The sequence below is a fragment of the Rhinopithecus bieti genome, unplaced genomic scaffold (assembly GCF_001698545.2).
Source record: "Rhinopithecus bieti isolate Rb0 unplaced genomic scaffold, ASM169854v2 scaffold_18620, whole genome shotgun sequence".
In the NCBI taxonomy this organism is placed as follows: domain Eukaryota; kingdom Metazoa; phylum Chordata; class Mammalia; order Primates; family Cercopithecidae; genus Rhinopithecus; species Rhinopithecus bieti.
In genome coordinates, this window is record NW_016809631.1 from 1894796 (window position 1) to 1916524 (window position 21729).

Sequence of the window (21729 nt, forward strand, 5' to 3'; positions counted from 1 at the left end):
GAAAAATAGGCTGAGAGAACACAGATGTGGCAGAGTTCCTCAAAGCGGCTTTTCTGACAGAAACCTAAATAGAAAATTTAAAGCACTTTTGAAGAGAAAGTTATGTATGTAATATATATTATATATAACATATATAAAATATATATAAATAAGATTATAATATACATATATAAATTTACATGTCACTTAATTTTTTAAAATTTAAAAATACCTTTTAAAATTTAAGTTAACATTGTTTTATTTGTGTGTATTCATGGGGTACAAGTGCAATTTTGCAACACTGATATATTGCATTGTGGTGAAGTCAGGGCCTTCCATGCATCCATCAGGGGAGCAACACACATTGTATTCATCAAGCAGCATCTCATCATCCACCCCCTTCCGACCCCTCTTATCACTCGGAGTCTCCATTGTCTATCATTTCTTTGTTTCATTTTAAAATACCATAAAATTAACTTTTTTGGATGTCCAGTTACATGAGTTTTGACACATGTATAGTTATATGTAACCATAACCACAGTCAGAATTCAGGGTCATCACCCTGAAATATTCCCTCATGCTTCCCCTTCGTAGGCAAGCCCTCACCCTACCCCAGTCTCTGACAAACACTGATCTGTTCTCCTTCCCTATGGATTTGCCTTTTCCAAGGTGTCACATAAATGTCATAATGCATAACATGACCTCTGGAGACTGGCTTCTTTCACTGAGTACAATGTCTTTGAGATTAATCCATATTGCTGCTTTTTGGTGGTGCCATTTTATGGATGTACCACAGTTTGTTTGCCCAATGAAGGATATTCAGGTTGTTTCCATTTTTTGGTGATTATGAATAAAGCTGCTATAAATGTGAAAGTCATATTAAAGCAAAGTAATATATAATCAAAGTTCATTACTTCCTTATGATCTTACTAAATTTTAATAAGATACTAAATTTTAGCATCTGTGCCAAGGTTATTTTACATCTATTGTATGTGTGGGGGTTCAGTCAGGATGGTGGGAGAAATTGTAAAATTATAGGAAAGAAACCCTCTTGGAAGGTCTGGGGGTTTGCAATAAAGTATTTGGCTGAAGGCAGCTGAATTCTCTTAAAAAGCTTAGGGTATAGATACATAGTAATGGAGGAGTTTATCTAAATAGCTTGTTTACTCATGTGGTCCTAAAATCAACCTTTGATCATTTGCAGGCAGGATGCCCCTCTCTGGGGTGGGGGCGACCAGGTTAATTACCCACAGGTATGTTGACTCAAAGCCTTTGTCAATTAAATCTGTACTAAATAAATGTAAGCCTTGCCAGCTTAGAGGGGCAGCAAACTCTCTTTGGCCCCTGGTGCCGGCAGCGCCCTGGCCTGCTCTTTCACTGAATATTGGTGTCTGAGTACTTGTCTCATCCATTGTGCAGCTGGGGTCTTCAGGACAGATCCCCGCATGTATGGTAGAAATGCTATATACAATGGTGTGTTACTGAGGATCTGTTCTTGAACTTCCAGTGCAGTCATATTGACAGTTTGAAGTCATCCACTGTGGGAATATTTACACCATAGAGACTAGCAAGTGCTACACATCAGGACCTTTCTGCACCCCCCGAAACCCCCAGACAGTGATTAAACATTTCTCAGCACCCTACTGATTCTGATAACAATGACAGCATACACCAGAAACTTCAGAAAAATAATCCAGTAAATGTACCCTATGACTATGGGTACCATGTGATAAGGTTAGTCTTTGTGTCCCCACCCAAACCTCATCTTGAATTGTCATCCCCATAATCCCCTCATGTCAAGGGAGAGACCAGGTGGAGGCAATTGAATCATGGGGCAGTTTCCCCATGCTGTTCTCATGATAGTGAGTGAGTTCTCAGGAGATCTGATGGTTTTATAAGTGTCTGACAGTTTCTCCTTCACAGGCTGTCTCTCACCTGCCACCATGTAAGACGTGCCTTGCTTCCTCTTCACCTTCCTCCGTGATTGTAAATGTCCTGAGGCTTCCCCAGTCATGCTGAACTGTGAGTCAATTAGATCTCTTTTCTTTATAAATTACCCAGTCTTGGGCATTTCTTTATAGCAGTGTGAAAACAGACTAATACATCATGTATCCTGGAAGTTTAATGTCAACTGTGATTTTAGTGAGCAGTTCATTAAATATGCATAATTAAATGTGATTTACAATTTTAACTCATATATAATTTTACCTATTACTAAGTTCATAAGTCAAAATATCTTTTGCCAGTCTGCATATCGTATTGCCACATTTGTTTTTGAAAATCATGTTATCGAACCTCAGAGGATCACATAAATATTTGCAAGGTTGCAATGTTGATAGTTTGTAAACACTTGCAAACCATTTATTTGGGCCAGTTCAGGGATAAAATGGCGAGATACTCTGTGAAGCTTGGAGTTGGCCAGGCTTTTAGCTTGCTGTGATCTGATAAAATATTTTAGTTTACTTTTCGTTTTCGTTATGCACTAGCACTGCAGGCATTAGCTGGAAATGAATTGAAAGGCCTTAGGAACAGTGATTCTGCAGCCAGCAAGCTATTAGAATAGAATTAATTATCTGGAGGTGTTTGCAAATAGAAGTGGGCCTCCTACCTATTTGTTTCCATTTCAACGTAAGAGGTATGTGGGAATCTTGTTAATACCTTTTAAGGGTTTGGTCTCTCTACCTATGTGGCTTCTGATTCAGATGAACACATAAAATCCGTTAAAGGGAAATCATAAATAAAAGCAAATATGACACAGGAAAAATATACTTCTAAAAACGATTAGAAACTATTTATTTACACAGTGTCAAAAACTAAATGGACTCACGCCTGTAATCCCAGCACTTTGGGACGGTGAGGTTGGTGGATCACGAGGCCAGGAGTTCGAGACCAGCCTGGCCAACATGGTGAAACCCTGTCTGTACTAAAACAAACAAATAAACAAACAAACCCAAAAATCAGCCAGATATGGTGTCTGCACCCATAGTGCCAGCTACTCAGGAGGTTGAGGCAGTAGAACTGGTTGAGCCTGGCAGGCGGAGGTTGAAGTCAGGTGAGATTGAGCCACTGTGCTCCTCCAGCCTGGTAGGTAGAGTGAGACTCTGTCTCAAAAAAATAAAATAAAATAAAATAAAATAAAATAAAATAAAATAAATAAATAAATAAATAAAATTTGAGACTTAGTAAGGGGAGACTGTTACAATTGGGGAAGGTGGACTACTGCATTGGGGGAAAGGAACTATTGCAATGGGAGAATGCATTGACTATATTATCTACAAGTGTCTCAACAATCAGGCAGATTTTCTTTTATAGGGAAGAGTAAACAAGGCTAGAAAGAACCAGGTGTTGGAAGTGGGATCAGCAGTGGAGAGTTGAGCAGAAAATGTCCTTTTTTGTGGTTAGCTGGTTCTCAAGAGGGGCTGTTTAGGAGATTTTGTTACTTGTTCCAGTGTCCCCTTAGCTTCCAATGCTTAAGCTTAAGGGTGGGCCAAAGTTCAGGGGCATAGGGGAAGGAGAGAAGTCTCTAAGGTTTGGTCAAGTTACTGGGTATTTTTATCCAGATTGGCCAGTGGAGTTAAGCGTTCAACTAATTATTTGTTAGAAGAAAAAGACAATTTAGAAGGTCTGTGTTTGGCTTTGTTATAGGTAGACAAGGGAGTCATTGTCAATCTGAAACAATCAAAGGGACCAGAATGCAAGTTTAAAGAGTTTATTCAAGCAAAAAGCTGGGAATAGCCATTTGAGAGACACAGACTCCAGAGAAATGTGGTCAGTGTTCCAAAGTTAAACATTAAATTCTTCTTATATTGGCAGAAAGTGAAGAAATTTAACAGGATTACAACATTTTCTGTATGTGATTGGTTTATGAGTCATTACAATTTAATTAGTTTGTTTTATTTTCCTTATGTCTTGTTTTCATTTTTTTAACCAATTTAAAAGACTATATTTAACATTGTATCTTAAGACAATGTGATAGTCATGAAGTCTTCGTATAAGAAAGGTAAGAGAGAATAGGTGCAGGAAACCATCATGGCACATGTATACCTATTGTAACAAATCTGCACATTCTGCACATGTATCCCAGAACTTAAAGTAAACTTTTAAAAAATAGCCAAAAAAGACAGTATTTCATTAATCATAAGAACTTTATATAAAGGCATTAAATTGGCAAATAAGATTTGGCAGCAGAAGGGCAAAAAGTTTGCTAAAATGAGGCTTCCATGCAAAACACATCCTTCTGCTCACCTGTATAATATTCCTCCCACTCATTTGAGTTTTTTTTCCCAAACTTTTGGGACCAAAGTGCTTTTTCCGTAGGAAGTGGAGATACATGGCCTTCTCCCCATCTTCGTTTCCTTCTGCTTTCCTTCCCCCATAGAAAGTACCTTGAAATAGCATAGTCCATCCTTGCATGTGCACAAGTTATCACTTGCGTAAAAGTATACATGGAGTAAAAATCATATTAAGGATCAGATTCAACTTATATTTTCTATTTCTTCTTCATCTCCCACCTTCTACTGGGCAGAATTATATCTTAATCAAATTTGTATCCTGTGCCATAATGGAAATGTGCAACATACGGTATTTGTTAAATGCATTCATTTTTATTGCAGAGCAAAATAAATAAAATTGGAAGCAATTAAAAAAAGAAAAGTAAGAGGGAAATTAATCTATAATGAAGATCAACAGTGAAGGGGGATGGAGTCTTTCCTAGTCCCCTATAGCTGGTTACATCATTTCCCGAAACAAAGAAGGCTTAATTTAACGGAGAAATAAACGTTACAACTTCCTAGGTAATGGCTGCCTGTCACATGACTCAGGCCCCTCAATCATATTTATTTAAGACTCAAAATAATTTAGAGTTCCAAGAACTTAGATTTTGAATTACTTATTTTCACATCATCTATGGGCCTCTTTAAGTTATATGCAGGATGGTTCTTTACAGTAAGCTGTTTTCTGAAATACAAAAGGGTGGTGGTTGTAGTGGTCAAGGGAAAACTTCACCTTTACCCTTTGAAGTTTCACTAAAAAATCAACTCACAAAAGGCAGATTAATAGGAGAAAAGTCATACACATTTATTAACACACATGGGAGAGAACCACAGAGTGATTACCCCAACCCCCCAATGGGGTTCAGAAGCTTGTGTGTGCGTGTGTGTGTGTGTGTGTGTGTGTATATATATAAAATGCACACCATATATATTTTTATATATATGTATATATATTTATATATGGTGTGTGTGTATATATCTGGTGTATATATGGTATATATATGGTGTGTGTATATATACATATATATATACACCATCTTGAGGGTTGCAAGAAAAATTGGGGCTTGGATTGTGGCAAAACAGGTTATAATGACAAAACAAGTAGTCATGGGAGGGGAAGAAGAGGAGGCCTGGCTAGTAAAGATGGCCTTCTTATGTAGATGAAATCTCTCTGGGCAGCTCTCAGAGAGAATATATAGTGATATGTTTCTTTTAGATCTTTAAAGGTGTCAGACTCTTCGTTGATCTTTCCATGATCAGACAAAAGAAAGCCCTCATAGAAGATCTGGCTGTGTCAATGCAGAGAAAATCACCCCGCAAAAGACAGCTTTTCAGCTATTCTTGTATTTCCAGCCCTTGTGGATTGTCATTTTCAACTATGTCAAGGAAATCTATTTTGGGGTGAAACGCTTTGGCTTCCTTCGTGGTGGTGGTGGTGGTGGGATTTCTTGACCATGACTGTTTTTCCAGGAGCCCAGGGCTCAGGTAAAGTTTCATATTTTCAGCAACTAATGCAGTTTATGCTTTATTTTACATTAGGTTTTTCTTTTGTGGGAGACCGGAATATGCTACCCTTCAATATGAAGGATTGTTGAGCAGAAGACAATTAGGAAGAAGCAGATTCAGGGAATTTCTCTGCCTTCTCTCTATTTGCCTAGAAATATAACAGATTTACAAAGCTATCTTGCCCCCTCTTTCACTGGGGAGAACAAAGGTTAAACACTGAAGACTTCAAACCCTCATTGGACTGGAGAACATTCCAGAGGAATTTACATTATCAGGCTCTACTAATTAGCCTTTTTTTGGGACTAATTTACCTTTCCTCAAGTTGCTGTCCCTAGAGGCTCAAAGTTCTTTGCCTTTGCCTTGTTACTTCTCTAAAAATTCACTGTTCTTTGTTGAAGATACTCTATAAGTGGGAATTCAGAGCCACCTCTTGGAGAACTACTCATTCTCTGGGTATTTCCCATATATATATATATGAAATATCCATATTTCCCATATATATGTGAAAAATCATTATTTTTTTTTATTCATCTGTCTTTTGTAACAGGAGTTCATTCCAACTAAGAATGTATGTGGGTGATTTTTCCCCTATAGCTCTTAACTGTAGGCTCTAATGCTGTGCTCTATTTGAGAAGCTGTATCAGACATTTTTGTTTTGTTTTATATTTTCCTTTCATTTAAAAATATGTCTTCTGGAATTGCTTGGTAGGTGGAAATAAAAATTTGCCTGGGGTTAGAGCTTGTAACTGCTGTAGCTGTTGCAAGGAACCTGTATTGTCCTCCAACACAAAATCCCTAATGCTACTTACGAGACTGAGATGTCACAAAAATGTTTTAGTAACTGGAAACTGCTGTAATTCAGACTGGTACTAACTTCCCAGTTCTCTGCAACCTAGACTAAGCTCCTCTTTGAAGATAAAAAGAATCAACCTTCCTTTCTTTTATCCTCTCAATTTCTTCCTCTCTCTTCTCTACTTATTAATATTATCATTTTAACCACCATAGACAAGTTATCTTTTGCATAAAGATTCACTGTACATGGATTGCCCCATCTTCAATAATCACTAAAACAATATGGAACATATTAATACAGAATATTTATTAATATAGAATAACTATATTCTTCTATATTAGTAATATATTATTCTATATTAAAATTAGTCTATATTAATGTTTTATATTGTTTTAGTGATTCATATTATTAATATTAATATTCATGTTAATTCTTAACAGTGTTTGATTTGGAAAGCACTCAAGAATCATTTTGTGTCATTAGAACTATAAAACATGAACCTGCTGTACATCAGTGTGTGCTGCGTAGTAAAGATTTACTTTTGGTTACCTTAACATTTAAAATATACATGTACACATACACACTTCACACACATTCAAAATGAAATAATACATATTTGGGAAACCGAATGGTGCTCTTGAGACAACAGGGCCCTCTGGGTCAGACACATAGACCTGGATATGGGTGTCAGTCCTCCCCTTACTTTCTGTAAGCCCTTGAGCATGTCACTCAAACTCTCTTAGCATCTTCCCGTATCTGCAAAATGCGAATAATAGTTTTTGCTAAGGGCATTGTTGTGAGGATTAAACTGACGAATTTGAATATGCAAAAGAAAAGACTAGGTGCAGAGCAAATATTAGTTTCCTTCTCTAATTTTTTGAATGCTACTCTGTGCAGCAAGCTAGGCTAGACATGATAGAGTTCCTACTTTTAAGGAACTTACAATCTAATTGGGGAACCATATAGACATATATATGTAAACACTTATTTACATATCTTACATTTTCAGAATACTCACTTAGGACTTTGAAAAATTTATCAACATTTAAAATTAATCTTATAATTTGATTTTGATGCTTACTCATAATTAATTTTAGGAGTTTCCTTTTATCACCATCCTTCTGTAATCACCTGATGGGTTCATCTTGCCTGCTGCTTCCAAAAGCCAATGTACTGAGAACAGCAGGTTTTTGCAATTGAGGAGGAATTTAATAAACACTGAGCCAGCTAAATGGAAGGACAGGAGTTTATTATTACTTAAATCAACCACCCTGAAAATTCAGAGGCTAGCGTTTTTCAAGGATAGTTTGGTAGGCAGGGGCCTAGGAAATGGGAAAAGCTGATTGGTTAGGGATGAAATCACAGTGAGTCAGAGCTTTTCCTCCTGGACTGAATCAGTTCCTGGTCAGGCACCATAAGACTCAATGAGCCAGTTTACCAATCTGGGTGGTGCCAGCTGGTCCGTCAGAATACAGCGTCTGAAAAATACCTCAAACACCAGTCATTGGTTTGACAATAGTTATGTTATCTATAGGAACAACTGGGGAGGTTAGGAATCTTGTGGCTTCTCGTTGCTTGACTCTTGAGTCATAATTTCTAATTTTGTGGCTAATTTTTTCATTTTACAAAGGCAGTCTGATCCCCAAGCAAGGAGGGGGTTTGTTTGGAGAAGGGGCTATCATCTTTGTTTCAAAGTTAAACTATAAACTAAATTCCTCCTGTAGTTAGTTGGGCTTATGCCCAGGAATTAATAAGGGTAGCTTGGGGGTTAGAAGCAAGATGCAGTCAGTTATGTGAGATTTCTTTCACTGTCCTAATTTTCCTATGTCATGTTTTTCTTACTGTCGTAAATTTTGCAAAGGTGGTTTCACCTCTACCTTGAGTACTTGACCTTCTTGGTGGCTAAGTTTTACAACAGAAAAACTATGTCCCTTCCCACTTAGCACTGTGCAATAGTAGTAGTCCTTACTGCAGTTTGCATTGTATGCAAGAAATAGATCTGAACAGGAATCTTTGTCTTCCAGGCACATCCTTCTCTCTCTATGCACACTGGTGTTTGCATCTCTAAATTGCCCAGCACTAATTTCACTCCTTGGCAGCTACCTTCTCAAAATAAGCCAAATACCAAGCCAGTCAGATGAAATCCCCTGCCCTCCTCCCTAGGTGGATAGGACATTATGAGTAAAAGAAGAGAAAGAGAGTACCCTGGGTCAGTTGAATCCCACCGAGGCCACCTAAGCCAGTGAGGGAAGCAGCCTCAGCGAGGTTGCCACAGATGAGAGGACATAAGCTTGCAAGGGAATCAGGGAATGTTGGCCTCTCCTTGCACAGCATGATGATGAGGCTGTGAATGTATCCCAGTTTGTGCTTCACCACGCTCCAATATCTATTTTGTCCTTGGTTGGACACGGAGCTGTAGGGTTAAATTGAACATTAATGAAGCACCAGAGACCACAAATGGTTTTGTTTTGTACTTGGGACGGGTCAGTCATGACAATGGGGGTTTCCTGCAAATATGTTTCTAGTCTGTCTGGCTCTGAAACAATTTCGTTTTCCATATATGAAAAACGGGGTCATTGCCCTCAAAAGACAACTCAAGGGTTTTGTAGACATATCTTCTGAGTAGTGAGAGAAAGACTAATGACTATTTCATTACTGCAAGAACTTGACAAGGGCCATTCTTAGTCCAGCAAGGGGAGACCTTTCCATTTTAGCAGGTCCTACCCTATAACAATTACTAAAGGATTGCAAAGGAAATAAAAGTATTTTATTCCCAAGTTTACTACTTTCACATATTTTGAGAGCTGTTCAGAGGGCCAACCAAGCAAATAATCATGCTGAACCCCCCTGGGCACTTTCTAATTGGATGTCGTAGGTCCTCCCAATTCTTAGTCCTTTAATACCTGTTTTTCTCCTTCTCTTATTCGGATCTTGTGTCTTCTGTTTAGTTTCTCAATTCACACAAAACTGCATCCAGGCCATCACCAATCATTCTATATGACAAATGCTCCTTCTAACAACCCCACGATATCACCCCTTACCACAAAATCTTCCTTCAACTTAATCTCTAGGTTCCCATGCCGCCCCAAATCCCGCTCAAAGCAGCCCTGAGAAACATTGCCCATTATCTCTCCATTCCACCTCCAAAATTTTTGCTGCCCCAACCATTCACCACTGTTTTTTTTACTTTTCTTTTTAATATAAGAAGATGGGAATGTCAGGCCTCTGAGCCTACGCTAAGCCATCATATCCCTTGCGACCTGCACATATACATCCAGATGGCCTGAAGCAACTGAAGAATCACAAAAGAAGTGAAAACGGCTGGGTTCCTGCCTTAACCCAGAATTGTCTTGTGAAATTCTTTCTCCTGGACAATGAGTCTCGGATGTTCCCCACCGAGCACCTTGTGACCCCCCCCACTCCTGCCCACCAGAGAATAACCCCTTTAACTGTAAATTTCCACTACCTACCCAAATTTTATAAAACTGTCCCACCCCTATCTCCCTTCGCTGACTCTCTTTTTGAACTCAGCCAGCCTGCACCCAGGTGATTAAAAAGCTTTATTGCTTACACAAAACCTGTTTGGTGGTCTCTTCACACGAATGCCCATGATAGCCACCACTACCAAGATACCAAACTGTTGCATCACCAGAAGATTCCTTCCTGCCATCCATTTGTAGTTATACTGTTATGGGAGTTATTAATAAATTATTGTTAGGCAGATAGAGAAGAAAAGGGGTCCTTGGTAAGATTTTTTTTCTTTTCTTTTAAAACAGCTCCAGAAACGTTTCTTGTCTAGCAGAAAAGCAACTCTTAGAGCCAGGCCAGCAAGCTTTGATATGCAAATGCTAGCCATTAAAAACTGGGTCCACTCAATATGGTGATTCCTGCCTTCTTCTTCTTATCACAAGTGCCTTGCATCACGGCTGCCCCCAGATAATCCTCACTTGTGTAGAACAGTTGTTTGAGTCAGTGATATGGTTTGGCTCTGTGTCCTCACCCAAATCTCATCTTGAATTGTAATCTCCATGTGTCAAGAGAGGGACCTGGTGGGAGGTGATTGGATCATGGAGGCCATTTTCCCCATGCTGCTCTCATGATAGTCAGTTCTCATGAGAGCTGATGGTTTTATAAGTGTTTGACAGTTTCTTCTTCACATGCTCTGTCTCTCCTGCTGCCGTGTAAGATGTGCCTTGCTTCCCCTTCATCTTCTGCCATGACTGTAAGTTTCCTGAGGCCTCCCCAGTCATGCAGAACTGTCAGTCAATTAAACCTCTTTTCTTTATAAATTACCCAGTCTCAGGCATTTCTTCATAGCAATATGAAAATGGACTAATACAGCCTGATTAAACTAACACTTCATGATAGCATCTCTCATGTGCTTGGTGCTATGCTAAGAACTTAACCAAATTATCACATTTAATCCTCATTAGAACACTGGAAGAAAATATTATCTATACTTGACACTTGAGGAAGCTGAGAAACAGAAAGGTTAAGTAATTTGTCCAATGTCATCCATTTAACAACTGATAGAGCCGTGGTTTCAATTATAATCATATGGGGTCCTTTGCAATTTAGCTGCTGCCTTATCTCTCATAACTCTCTACTATGTTCTGAATGTTTATCTCCTCCTTAAAGTTCATATGCTAAAATCCTAACCTCCAAGGTGATGGTATTAGGAGGTAGAGTCTTTGAGACATGATTAGGTCATGAAGGTAGAGCACTCATGAAGGAATTACTGCTCTTATAAAAGAGACCACAGGGAGCTGGCTAGTCCTCCACCAGTTAAGGACATAGTAAGAAGGCCACCCTTCTCATTGTGTTTATGTGGAGTAACCCCTCACCAGAAGTGAAATCTGCCAGTGCCTTGATCTTGGACTTTCTAGCCTCCAGTACTATAAGAAATAAATATTGTTTATAAGCTACCCATTCTATGATATTTTTGTCATAGCAGCCCAAAAAAACTAAGGCCCTCTCACACTCCTCATACTAGATTCACTTGTTTCTTGCCCCTGATATTGTAGGCTTGAGGTTTCCTCTGCTAGGAATTTCCTTTTGATTGGGAATTCATTCTTCAAATTGCAGCTCAGGTACTGTCTCCTCTGAGAGACCTCTATAAACAGCCTCTAACTAACCCCTCAACCACCCCCCACCACATAAAGCTTGGCATTATTCAGTCTATCCTTGCTATTGGTGTTACCTGCTATATAGCTCTAATTGCACTAACTAGTGTTATAATTTATTTATTTATTTATAGGTCTGTCTCTAGGCCTTGAGCTCTAATGAAGGCAAGGGCTGTACTTATTTACTTATATTGTTCCAGCAAACAGCACATTATCTGGCCGTTAGTAACTTTATAGGCTTATCAGTTTTTTATTTTATTTTATTTTTGAGACAGGGTCTCACTCTGTCACCCAGGTTGGAATGCAGTGGCATGCCTCCTAGGCTCAAGTGATACTCCCACCTCAGCCACCCAAGTAGCTGTAACCACATGAGTCCACCACCATGCCTGGCTAATTTTTGTATTTTTTGGTACATACAGGGTTTTGCCATGTTTCCCAGGCTGGTCTCGACCTCTTAAGTTCAGGCAATCCATCTGCCTTAGCCTCCCAAAGTGGTGGGATTACAGATGTGAGCCACTATGCCTGGCCCGATTTATCAGTTTTAAAAAATTAAAGCTAATCACTGCTTATGAGCAGAAGTCATAACTTGAATGCATATATAGGTCAAATAGGTAACAGATATGTGACATGGGCTTATAAGACTGTAGAGAATGATGGCGCCTATTGTGAATGGTGGAATTTTACAGCTTCATCTAGAGACATTCCAATTAAATTTTTGCAAAAACATCATGCCAGTAAGCCCAAAATTTCAACTCCTGCCTTGAGAGTGTGTAATCTCATCAGGGGAACAAATACCTAAGAGCACAGTTGGTTCTTTGCTCTACAGGTCTCTTATAGACTGGATTGAAAAAGACCTCTTGTTCCATAGAACTCCAGGATTGAGCAGCACCAAGAAGCAGAGGAAATTATTGGGCAAGCCACAAACCACATCTTTTAAATGTTTCCCTCGTCACAGCCATTTACATCTACTTAATTAGTTAGACTGTTACTATATTATATTTATTACAATACACATAATCTAGAATTATATGTATTGGAATAGAAATATTTGTTTACATTTTTTATTCAAGGAGTGATATATTATGGTTTTATAGGAGTCAACATGCCAGATACTACTCTTTTTTCAGTTATGTGGGTTGCAGATATCTTCTTCAAATTGTAGTTTGATTTTCTACTTTGATTATAATGTCTTTTGTTATAGAGAATTTTTAAAATTTAATGTATTCAAATGTTGGGAGCAGGCCCCCCAAAATCTGGCCATAAACTGGCCCCAAAACTGGCCATAAACAAAATCTCTATAGCACTGTAACATGTTCACAATGGCCGTAACGTCCATGCTGGAAGGTTGTGGGTTTACAGGAATGAGGGCAAGGAACACCTGGCCCACCCAGGGCGGAAAACTGCTTAAAGACATTCTTAAGCCACAAACGATAGCATGAGCGATCTGTGCCTTAAGAACATGCTCCTGCTGCAGTTAACTAGCCCAACCTATTCCTTTAATTTGGCCCATCCCTTCATTTCCCATAAGGGATACTTTTAGTTAATTTAATATCTATAGAAACAATGCTAATGACTGGTTTGCTGTTAATAAATATGTGGGTAAATCTGTTTGGGGCTCTCAGTTCTGAAGGCTGTGAGACCCCTGATTTCCCACTTCACACCTCTATATTTCTCTGTGTGTGTCTTTAATTCCTCTAGTGCCCCTGGGTTAGGGTCTCCCTGACCAAGCTGGTCTTGGCATTCAAACTTACAAATACTTGTCCTTATGGTTTGAGTTTTGTTATGTCTTATTTAAGAAATCGTCTGTGCCCTAAGGTCCTAAGGATATTCTTGTATATTTTCTTCTAAATTTTTTGGAAGGTTTTCTTTTTTCATATTTAGGTGTAAATTAAATTAAAATCTACCTGTGTTGCAAGGTAAGGATCTAATTTTATTTTTTAAATAGGATAATTGTATTATTAGGATAAGGTAGTTATGTTTCATTAACACATTGAGCCCTAAGTCTTAATGTCTTAACACAACAAAGATTTGTTTCTTTCTTATAAGTGTCCACCATTTGTGGCTGTTGGGGATGGGTGAGCATAGTTGGTTCTTTGCTCTACAGCTCTTGTAAAGACTCAGGCAGAAGTGACTGCAGTTTTGTAGCTTTACCTTCCAGGATACACAGTCTCCTTTGTTAGCAATTTGGAGGAGGGGGTGGGTCATCTTTCACCTGCCATTCCTACTACTTGTGCTCATGGTCATTGGTTATTCACTGTCACATGGCCAGACCAACTGCAAAGTGGTGTGGAAGTGTGGACTTCAGGCTGTCTGGAAAGAGAGGAAAATTGGACATTGTTGAGCACTGTTAGTGTCTACCAGATTAACTGTCCTAGCAATATTTATTAAATAGTTCATTTACTCCCTGTTATCTGTAACATTATCTTTGTTATATCACATAATTTTGTGTCCATATAAGCAAGAACTTGTTTCTGAGTTATTTTTTCATTGTTCTAATTGTCTATTCTTGTCAAATACTCTAATTTCTTAATTACTATCCCTGTATAATGTATTTATATATGATATGGTGAGTTACCAAGATTTTCTTTTTCCCTCAAAATTGTCTTGTTGATTTTAATTGGCTGGTAGCTTCCATATAAATTTGAGAAACAGCTTTTCAAGTTGCATGAAAACTGTTAGATTTTGACTGCAGTTACATTTAATTTATAGATTAATTTGGTAATACGTGATATCTTCAAGATATTGCTTATTACCATCCATAAATACTTAAGTTTTAAATCCTTCAATAGAGTTTTTTTTTTCTCGATAAGATTATGGCACATCTTTTGCTAGATTTATTTCTATAGGTTATTTTAAATAATTTACATAATAGCCACAAAAAATTACATTTTCTAATAGTTTGTGATTTATTTGTGGGAATATAATTGACTTTTCTTTGGTATTATTTTAATGGTTGACAAACCATCTGAACTTTCTTTTGTGTCTAATTTTGGTCTTCAGAGTCTCCTGAATTTTCTGTGTGAAACATTATACTTTTTGCAAAAAAAGGGTGCTATTCTTTATTCCCAATGTCTGTACTCTTTCTCTCCTTCTTTCATTCCTCTTTACCTTGCCCTCCACTCCTCTTCCTTTCCTATCTCCCTTCCTTTCTTCTCTTCTCCTCTTTGCCTTCCTTTTTTTTTCCTGCTTTACCTACAACCTCCATTTGTGCTTGATAAAGCATAATAGCAGGCTTCTTATCTTTTCACGGACTTCAAAGTGAACACTGCTACTAGGTTATTATTCAGTTTGCTGCAGGCATTTAGTAGATACTGTTGCCGTATAAAGGAATTCTTCTTGTCTACATACTTTGCTAAGAGTTTCTATTATCAATAATTGGTGCTGAGTTTATTCTGCCAGCATTTCACTTCAAAAATTTTTTAAAACTTTTCTTTCAAAGCTTTTTATTAACCCATAGTTTGCTTCTGTTCATGGTCTTTCCATTATCTTGGAGTTGACCTCCACATAATGTTTCCAGTTGTTTATGGTACTTTTAATAATAAGTAGATGTTTCAATGGTTTGATGACCACAGGCCTTTTTTCCCCCTGCATGACTCTGATTCATTTTTGTATCCTATATTTAAAACTCTACTTATATGTGTGGATAAAATTCAAATGCCCTTGTCAACTTTTTCCCTGATGAGAACACTAGCAATTCAGAAGACAGAGCAATAAGTTTAGGCTGTTCCTATTCATTTCAAACTTATGGCAATTTAATAATTTATATTTTTATAGCATTATTAGAAAATCCTATTACCACAAAATAAACTCTCTCAATATTCAAAATACCATTTTTGCTCGGGTATCAAAAATGTGTAGAGTGAGCCAAAAGGGGGGTAAGGAGACAGTCAATTCTTTTATTTTTTAGATTATTGTTTCTTTTGCAATAGTTGCAAATACCTCTCAGTTCCTCCACTCCTGAGGCTTGCAGAAGCTTGTAGATCATAGTTGATCACTGAAGAATGTGGGTGGGGAGAGGGATGGAGGGGAGTTGGTTAGGGGTGCTGAACCTTGTACAGTCGAATATCTACGTGTAACTTTTGACTCTTCAAAAACTTAACTATGAATAGCCTACTGTTGGCCAGAAACTTTACCAATAATAGTTGATTAACATGTTTTATATATTATATGTGTTCTATATTGTATTCTTAAAGAAAGCTAGAGAAATGAAATGTTATTTAAAAAATCATAGGGAATAAAAAATAAATTTTCTATTTGTTAAGTGGAAATGGATCATCATAAAGGTCTTCGTCCCTGCTGTCTTCATGTTGATGGGCTGAGGAGGAGGGGAAAGAGGAAGTGTTGGTTTTGCTGTCTCCAGGGTGGCACAGGCAGAGATGGAGGATGTGGAAGAGGAGGCAGGAGAGGCTGGCATACTAGGTGTAACTTATATTGAAAAAAGTTCAAGGGTCAACTGTAATTGTACCTACTTAAAGGTGAGGGCACCCTTTCTAAAATTTCACTTGTCAGCAAAGATTGCAGCAATTCTGTTTTGTCAGTTAAATTTCACTTGTCGGCAAAGATTGCAGCAATTCTGTTTTGTCAGTTCCTCCACTGCTCCTCTCACATTGTTCTATATCTGTTAGTAAGATTTCTTAGTTAGCCAGATATCTATTGAAGTTTTCTGAGGGTAAAAAAGATAAATTTTCTTTTATAAAAAGAACTTAAAAGTTCAGGCTGGGCACAGTGGCTCACGCCTGTAATCCTAGCACTTTGGGAGGCCGAGGAGGGAGAATCACCTGAGGTCAAGAGTTTGGGACCAGCCTGGCCAACATGATGAAACCTCATCTCTACTAAAAATACAAAAATTAGCCAGGTGTGGTGGCATGCACCTGTAATCCCAGCTACTCAAGAGGCTAAGGCAGGAGAATCGCTTGAACCTGGAGAGTGGAGGTTGCAGTGAGCCGAGATTGTGCCACTTCACTCCAGCCTGGGCGAAAGAGCAAAATTCTGTCTCAATTAAAAAAAAAAAGTTCTTATCAAACTAGAGCTCTAAATCTAAGGTACTGCTGCCTTGGAGTTTATGTCCAGATATTTTGGTCTGACATGCAGAAGCTTCATACATGCCTGGTTTCTGGCTGGTTTACTGATCAGATGGGATTATGTGGGTGATAAGCTGCTACTGTCATTTTATGAATGAGAGCAAATTCTATCATGTATATAAATTGGTAACTACCCAAAAATTGACTGGGTAATAGAAATTCTCTATCTGAAAGTGCAGCCACATCTTCCCTTGTGTACTTCTGAGGTTCCATGTCAAATTATTGCAGCATGGAGTGTGTTGAAGCCTTCTAAACAGAATAACATTAGTCCTTAGCGATTTTCTTGATAGAAAGGGAAAATGGCCACATATTCACCACTCTTCAAAATGTAGCAGTTCAAAAATGAACCGGTAAGAGAAATGGTATAGCATGGACCAAACTGAGAGTTCAGATCTCTCCCCACCTAGTATACTGACTAATACTACTCCCATATGTTGATAATAGTTTCATTATTAATTAACTCAGCAGAGATATTCAAGTTGCTTTCCTAGCTCTATTCTTTTGTAAGTGGAGTATTATTTGAAGATATTGGAGAGTTGAGTATCCATCCTAAAATGATTACAGAAGTAGAATCCTCATTCCTCAACAGAGAAGCCAGGACAAGTTGATCTCATCTAGAACATGCTTATTCAAGGCCAGCAAGGTAGTAAATCATCAAGTTTGAGAACTGCTGGTGACACTGTGTGTGGCAGATCTTGCCAAATCTGGAAACCTCAATTATTGCCAGACCAATAATTGAGCCTTACATATGCCTGCAAAGCACATGGCTGGCACTCAACAGTTTGATGGACTGTTTAGGACAAAACTTACTCTGGCAATTCATGGGCTTCAGTTTCAAGAAATCAGCAGGAGAGAGCAGAGTTAACATTTGCATTAGTCCATTCTCACATTGCTATGAAGAACTACCCGAGACTGCGAAATTTTTAAAGAAAAGAGGTTTAATTGGCTCATCATTCTGCAGGCTGTACAGGAAGCATGGCTGGGGAGGTCTCAGGAAACTTCCACTCATGGTGGAAGGTCAAGAGGAAGGAGGCACATCCTACATGGCTGGAGTAGGAGGAAGAGAGAGCAAATGGGGAGGTGCTACATACTATTAAACAACCAGGTCTCTTGAGAATCACAAGAACAGCAAGGGGGAAGTCCATCCCCATGATCCAGTCACCTCCCACCAGGCCCTTCCTCCAACATTGGGGATTACAATTCGATGTGAGATTTGGATGGGGACACAAATCCAAACCATATCAATGTTCATATATCCATAAATAACTTTTTAAATCCATTTTTTTAGTCTTCTGGAATGTATTTCTCTGAAATCACTTATTACTTTGGCAATGATTATTTGTTTGGTTCCACAATTCCTTAATAGGCTCTGAGTTTCCAGAGGGCAAGCACTTTCTCACATTCAGCTCTGTGTCTTCAGTTCCTGGCACACAGATCACACTCAAAGAATCTGGGTGGGAAAATGTGTAAATATTGATGGATGCCTTTCCCTCTCCCCCACCAGTGAGGGAGACCTGTTACTTCCACCTTTCCTTACCTTGGGCAGCTGAGCAGCCTGTCTTAATTTTCTCATTGTAGGAATCATGAGAGAGGTCATGATAACAAAGAAAAAAATCTTTGAGTCTCGAGATTCAATGTCATAGGCCCAGACACATACGATAATATTTGGAAGAATACAAAATAAATAAGAACATCCCAGTCATGATAAAGATTCTCCTGACTTTGGTTGGAGTTTCTAGTACTTCAAAACCAGTACGATCCACAGAAGGAATCTCATGCTCTGCCTGTCCTCCCCTCATCCAGCCCCAGGTGATGGCCACAAATGAGATGGGAGTAGACATGGTCCAGAGACTGAGTGAGAGCACGAGGACTCCCTGTAGTTAGGAATGGAAGGAAATCACAGCTGACCCATGGAGCTCAAACACCACTCAGTGATGGCCAGGCCACAGCATCAGGGACCGGATATCTCTACACCCTTAGTATGATGAAACCTCATCTCAACACACAAAGCAAAGGTTGCAGCAATTCTGTTTTGTCAGTTCCTCCACTGCTCTTTTATCTTGGTTGTTCTGTAACTGTCAGTAAGATTTCTGTGCACCTACATGCCCAGACACCTCAAAATCCTGAGAAGGCTCAGGGGGACCTGAATTACCTCAAGTGGAATTAAAAAGATTTAAAAACTAACAATGTATACACTCCTCAATTTGTGGACTGAGGTATATACAAGCCACAAATGTTTGTCATTGTGTGTATATTTACATGCATACTTTAAAAAATATTTGTTTCTGAGGTTAGAGAGTAAATATTTTTTTTCATGTTTAAGTAAGTCTGTCTTTGGCCCTGATTTCTCAAGCAGTTTGCTCTAGTCAAAATGAGTCTCTAGCAGAGGAGACAATGTGCCAAAGAGGTAGTAGAGACAAGTGGGGTCTTTGGGGGAATGGATTTAAGACTCTTCTAAGAAGCCTTCTGTTGACATCCTCTTCAGAGGTCAGTTAGGTGGCCCACCTTTGCTCACCTATTATCTCTCATTCACATTAATCCAAGTGATCATTATTGTATAACATAATAATCTGCTTATGTATAGGATGAAGTTGGGACTGTTACAGTTTATGCCTATTATCCTGGTGTATAGAAAGAAACTGTTAATAACAGCTTCTTTCTTTTTAAAAATGGTTGCAGTTCTAATAATAAAGTTTGGGGGTATCCTATTTACATACCTATTTCTACCATCAGACCCAGTTCCTATAGGGCAAATCCTATGTTTTGGTCATCTTTCTATCCTCAGCACATTTTGGACAGTGAAGTATATGGTGGGTTCTCATTAAAGGTTTACTGATTGGCCTAAAATATTTCATAAAATATCAAAAATAATTCTTTGTACAGGAAAAAGCCATGATGAAGGAGAAATCCAAGGGATTTGTATCAATCAGGCTCTTTGCAAGAAACAGATGGCACATTCAAAATGGGTAATTTGTGGAGAGTCTAATAAAAGACTAATTGTAAAGTTGTGGGGAAATTTACTAAAAACTCAAAGGATAATGCAAAATCTGGGAGCCTGTATTGTAACTAGATCCTGCAGTAGGGGTGAGGGATAGGAGAGGGTATAGGGAAAGAGAGCTGTGTGGGGAGGGTGGCCTGACAGAGGCTGTGGTCTTTGGTTGAAGGTTGTAGCCACCCCACAATGATGCCACAGAAAGGAATTTGATGAAAAAACACACCTCAACCTTACTCTCTATTTTTCTTTTTAAAAATCTCTGGTCGGCGCACCCCTTTGGCTGAGCCCAACAGGAAGCCAAGGACTAGGGAGCCTTCTGTTACCCTCTCTACACATCCTGAGACACATAGGCTTGTAGAGAAGATGGAGAGTGGGTCTGAGGGAGAATGGAAGATTTGCAGCAGTTTTAGTAAAAGAAAATATAGGACATTAAGGGAGGGTAGAGAAGTTTATGATAATCTCTGAATCCAAGAAATGTGACAGTTACAATGATAGGATTTTCTGTGGCTCCCAGAACTACTGAAAGCAACGAATGACTACATTCTATGCTTGTTTATATTGTTTAGTGTCTATATTTCCCAATAGACTATACGCTCCTTAAGGGTAGAGATCACTAGCACCAGCACAGGTTCTGCCAGGTTCTCAGTAATTATTGGGTGAATGAATGGCTAGAAGAACTACATGGAGTTATACGGCTGCATTAGAAAGGATGCAACCCAACCAAGAAGACCTCCTTACTTTAAGCCATTGTAAACCCAGTAAAGGCCTTCAAAGAATGGAGATTTCCAGTGATGCAGAAGGTGGCAGTGCTTAATCCAATGTTCCAGGGGAAAGAGAGACTAAAGTGTATGGATCCAATTTTCCATTCATATGAAAGGAATAATCTTTGGTCAGGAAGGAATGATTCTCTAGGCCTTATCATAATGTTCCCAAGTGTAGGTTAACAGAATGGCCATAACTGAAGGAATGTTTAGCTTTTGATGACATAAGGAGGTGTAGCTTGCTATTACTACTGTTATTTGCTGATTGATTCTGTATTATATGTGATTTTCTGTTTATTAAGTTTTGTCCCAATACTCTTCCAATCATCTTGCAATAAGTCAAGAAATTAGCAAGCATGCCCGACCCAGAGCTCATATACTCTCAAGAATCCTGGGTAGGTTGGTGGGGGTCGGAGATGGGAAAAGGATTGTGTGTTAGTGCATTTTAGGAAAAGCAATATTACATGAAACCAACTGCCAAGGGACCTCATGGAAGGCTGTACTGACACAGGTGTTCCATTGTATTAGGCCTACACAGCACTCTGTCTACTCAATGATCTGAGCCAGGATTTAATGAAAGATTAACCAGAAATGATGGTAAACAACTAGCACCTGGCAGAGTGGATATGCTCAGTCAACATTCCTTAACTGTTGAGTGGAGGAGTCAGTGCCATTCTATGACTCTTTAAACAGCTTTTCAGTGCCATGTAGGCCCAGCTTGAAAGAATTATTTTCATTTTTTTTTTCCTGTGATTTTGAGAGGCAGTATAACATAGTAAAGGAAAAAGTTCAAATTCCAGCTGTATATCCTTGGTGAATTGCTTAACTGTCTTTCCTTCAGTTTCCTTGTCAGTAAAATGGAGATGTTAGTAGTATCTATAGCCCTAGGATTCTTGTGAGGATTTAATGAATAAATGTAAGTAAAGCATAGTACATAGTAAGTACTGCATAAATGTTATTATTAATATTGCAATTAGTAGTTAATCAATCTGAATTTAGCTCCAATCTTTTTTTTTTTTTTTGAGACAGGTTCTCACTCTGTCACCTAGGCTGGAGTGAAGTGGTGCCATCTCGGCTTACTGTAGTCTTGACCTCCTGGGTTCAAGCCATCCTTCCACCTCAGCCTCCTGAGTAGCTGGGGCCATAGGTAGACACCAGCATACCCAGCTAAGTTTTGTACTTTTTGTAGAGATGGGTTTTTGCCCTGTTGCCCAGGCTGG